Genomic DNA, 4498 nt, shown 5'->3' with positions numbered 1-4498 from the left:
AGGTTTGAGGTCAGCTATGCAGAGACCAGGATGCTGCTTCCCCAGTAGAGGGGACGATGAAGAAAGAAGTAAGAGCCAGACATACTTCTTTCGTTCATGCAGACTAAAACCTGATAACAATGCCCTCAACCTTCTGCTACCTGTTCAAAAAGGAGTCTGAGGTTAGACCAGCTGTTGTGTAGCCACCACAGAGCGATAGAAAACGTATCGATACTCCTGTGGGTCACGTCCTGCAGGAAGCGGGCTGCGAAGGTCATCAGACGCTTCCAGACTCCAGCTTGTAGCACCTGCGTCACAGAGTAGTTCTACTCGAAGGCGAGGGACGTTGGAATGTATCCGACATCGTGTTGTAGGGAGACGTGACGGGGGAGGGTCTGGATTCAGGTCGAGATGAATGTCCTTGAGTCCGAGCTGAAGAGGTATACTGGTGACTCTCCCCTGTGACCTTCCTGTGCTCCCAACCCGGCTGCATGTGAGGACAAACTGCAGCTGTTCTCAAAGATAACCCCTCGATTCCTTTACTGGCAAGAAGGAGAAGGTTTGGGTCATCTGATACAGAATGGTGACTCGAAATCTTGAAGGAGTTGGAACGAAGGGCAGGGACCCCAAAATTCTGAGTCTAGCAAACAACTCAGGAGCGTACCTGAATGTTGCCTTCCCCTATTCTCTAGAAAGGGCGGAGTCGTACGAGACCAAGAAGATTGCTTACACACTGGCCGAGGCCAGACTGAGCAGGAGCACCGTCCCCCAAGACAGAATACGATCAGAGGCCTGACGTAATGGATCTTGAGAAGATCTCTTAAGGGACTAAAGAGTTCGAACCATGCTCCATGGAGAAGGTCTCACTCCGACTGAGGGCAGGGACGTTCGCAGCTTCGCATGAGCGAAGAAAGGTCCAGCGGGAAGGAAAAAGTCTATTCCTTTCAGCCTGAAAGCCAGGGAAAGGCTGAGCGACAGGCTTCACTGCCGAGAGCGGAAAGGAGTTTCCTCCCGCCGAAAAGCAATAACTTCATTATTGCTGGAAAAGAGGCATCAAGGGAAGAGGTATCTCTCTCCCACGACACCAACCCCAGAAGACTCTCCACTTTGCATGGTAGACCCCTGCGGATGACTATCGCAGGTGACGTGACCTCCACTCTGCAACTGTAGCGGGTTGTCTCTTCTTGAGGAGGCAGCGTAGTGTCTCCAGGCGTGAAGCCGCAGCGATGCAACGGCTCGTGAAATATGTTGTAGTGTGGTTGTTTGAGTAGCCTGCGCCATGGGAGAAGCTCTCCCGGGAGTTCCGTCAGGGGAAGCAGAGGGTCCGGAAACCGTTCCGCATATAGTCATAGTGGATCTCTTAGGGCCATGGAAAGGTTGACAGACAACCTGGTCTTGTTGAGACCCATTCTCAACAGACAACAATGGTGGGAAGACGCAGGCGTCGATGTTGTCCCACCATCACCGGAAAGCATCTTGCCAAAGAATCTTGGGGTCTGAGACTGGGGGGAAGAACAGCGGAAGCTTGAAGTTCTAGGCTGTCGTGATCAGGTCCCCCAGGCCAGGACTTGCTGGTTACTAAAGGCCAAAGACCCCCAGGTACTCTCCATCTGCGAGGCTCTGCTCAGATAGTCAGAGAGAACATTCCTCTGCCCGGAATGAGCGAGCCGATAGTGGTATTGAGAGGACCTCGGATCATCTCAGTATCTCTATAGCAAGATGCAAATGTATGAAAATGCGTCCCTTTCTGGTTGGAATACGCCAGTACCATGAAGTCGTCGCGCACAGAGCGATTCGGCAGGAACTCTAGGATCTTTAGAGGGGCCAGACTACGGCCCCTAAGCCTGCCTGAATGATGGAGAGGTATCCTTTAGGTCCTGACCATAGGCCTGAACCGGAACATGCCCCCCCCCCCCCCTCTTCTTTGACGAGTCCGAGAACAGCATCAAAATGTGGGGAAAGGATGAGAATATCCATTCCCATCAAGAGGTTCCATAGGTCAACACCCATTGCAGGTCTAAACGTTCCGCTGATCCCATAGGGGCCAGAAAATCCGGTTAATCGTTGCTTTGATACCATCGGAATTTGGCCCGCCTCACAGGGAACTTATCCTGAGGCGACCGTTCGGGACTTTAGACGGGTCAATGAGGAAGAGAGACCCAGGAAACGTTCCAAGGTAGGGCTGGAAGCTCTGCTTGACTGAGAACAGGTACTGTGACTCTCCTCAGCCTTGCCACAGTCAACTGAAGGGAAGGCTCGGAGAAGGAGGCAACAGCATCTGGCGTCCCCAGGCGGTCACCCATCCAAGTACTGACCAGACCCAACGTTGCTTAAGTTCGCTGATCGGACGAGAAGCGGTGTTTTCAACGTGGTAAGGCCGTTGACTCAATATCATGGCTAGATACTCCAGATGTTGAGGCAGAAGTAGAGAAGGCTCCTAGCAAATTACCATGATCCCTCACTCAGGATAAGGACCCGGAAGCTTGTCCCGGCGTTGAAGAAGGTCGAACCCGAGCCTACCGGAGTTGACCAGACCTCCAAAAGGCGAAGGAGGCGGAAGCCTGCTCCTGAGCGGCCATGAGGAAAGCAGGGAGAGTTCTCTGGGGAAAAACCTGTGATGCCGCGGCGGGATCGCCACACCGCATCTTAAGCAGGAACACCTGTAGTCTAGGCTGAATTCCAAGATCTTTCTGGAAGATGGATGGAATTGAAACTAGAAGTACCCGTCCTTGAGATCCAGGGCCTAAGGAGTCCTGCCGCCTCGTTACCAGTCTGATCGATTCTGCTGTTCCACGCTGGACGAAGTTTGTTCGACAAACTTGATCAGAGCTGAGAGGTCGACGACGGAACTCCCGTCTCAAATGCTTTCCTACGAGAAAGGATCGACTGAAGAAGCCGTCAACGACCCTATGGAGGACCTTCTCCGAAGGCATGGATCATTCTGCCCAAACAGGCAAAACTCTTGCCGACCCCATGGCATAGAGGTTCAGTGACACTGAATTCGCTGACAGAGACGGAGAGATGGTAAGAGCGAGGCGCGATATCCTTGGCTGATTACGGAGATCGTGCAGGAATCGGCATCGGGAAGCTGTTATCCGGATGAGTAACCTGAGGCATCCTCCCAGCATGAGACCTGCAAGGGGGGGTTGCCAATCCTAGAGTTTGTGAACTCTGCCGCTCCCTCTAGGATTATGCGCCCCCCCCCCCCCCCCCCCCCCGGGAGAGCCTCCCGTGCTACCTGTCCCTGACAGGAGGGGACTGCTATTGGACACCCTGTCTTAGCTGTCGTAGCCGGTCCGATAACTTTGACCGACGAGGCTGAAAGAAGAGGCGCTGGAGGCCTGCAGGGTCTGGAAGAAAGTGCCTTGGAGGAGTGAAAACGGAAGTCGATTTCCTCCGCACAACCGCTGTCTCTGTCCTTGGGCACAAACAAGCTTTTCCCAAAGATGGAAGTGTGTCTGAGCTTGTCGACATCCACGGATGAGACACTCGAGAGGAAGCCCTCGGTCACTGCGTCTAGACGGTCCAACATCGAGTTTGCCCGCAAGTTCGAAACTTGGCGACGAAACGCCAAGGTGCTTGACCCCGAGAAGAGGAAAGTACCTATGATCTTCCTGGAGCTTCCTTGTACAAAACCTCGGGTCGCAACCGAGAAGGGAAAGGACCTGGTAAGCCCCTTCCACGAGATGGAGAAGAGGAAGGGCTAAACCAGTCACCCCTTGCCCGACGGAGAAATCTCGAACGGAAAGCTCCCTGGCAAGACCCTTCCAGGGAATGACGAGGAAGGGCTAACCCAGGTTCCGGAAATAAGAATGTTGCTCAGACTTCCCTGAAGATTCTTACTGCTCTTGCATGTGCCATGCTCTGCGTTTACGGGGTGAAGACCGTGTTCTGGAAATACGCTCCAGAAGACTCGCCAGGCTGGCCATGTTGCGAAACTCCGGCGGGAATCACGGTCGCAATTGCCCTGGCGCTCGCGCGATGGTAAATCAATGGTTTGCGCGTGGCCGAATGTGGAAGCGCCCATGTGCGGGCACGCAGGAGCCCAGACGAAAGTGTGCGAGGGAGCGCAGATGGAGGGCGAGTGTGGTAGGAAGGGTGAGAGCTGGTGGTCGGAATCCGAAAGTTCACAGGCGAGCGATGACCCGTAGGCGAGCAATGGATACTGCAGGAATCGAGCCGGCGTTCGCGTGATGGAACACCGTAGGCTCGCGCGATGGAACATCATCGGTTCGCGCGATGGAACACCGTCGGTTCGCGCGACGGAACACCATCGGTTCGCGCGACGGAACACCGTCGGTTCGCGCGATGGAACACCGTTGGTCCCCGTGATGGAATACCGTTGGTTCGCACGCGGGCGAACATTGGACCGCATGCGCGTAGGTGCGCGGGCACGTGGGCGTGCGGTCGCGCGAGCATATGGGCGTGTGGTCGCGCAGGCACGTGGGAGCGCGTATGAGTGCAGGCGGTCGGGAGACCGATGGCGCTAAGGCGGGTGATGGCGCGTTGATGAGCGATG

General features: G+C 54.8%; 1 non-coding gene across 1 annotated transcript; it reads right to left on the bottom strand.

Annotated features, from left to right (window-relative positions):
* Positions 1-2245: 2245 nt before the first annotated feature.
* Positions 2246-2364, bottom strand: LOC137635969 (5S ribosomal RNA). Its single transcript, XR_011042874.1, has one exon. It is a non-coding gene; the product is annotated as a 5S ribosomal RNA (ribosomal RNA).
* Positions 2365-4498: the final 2134 nt, after the last annotated feature.

The sequence above is a fragment of the Palaemon carinicauda genome, unplaced genomic scaffold (assembly GCF_036898095.1).
Source record: "Palaemon carinicauda isolate YSFRI2023 unplaced genomic scaffold, ASM3689809v2 scaffold204, whole genome shotgun sequence".
In the NCBI taxonomy this organism is placed as follows: domain Eukaryota; kingdom Metazoa; phylum Arthropoda; class Malacostraca; order Decapoda; family Palaemonidae; genus Palaemon; species Palaemon carinicauda.
This window is presented reverse-complemented; position numbering and strand designations above follow the sequence as displayed.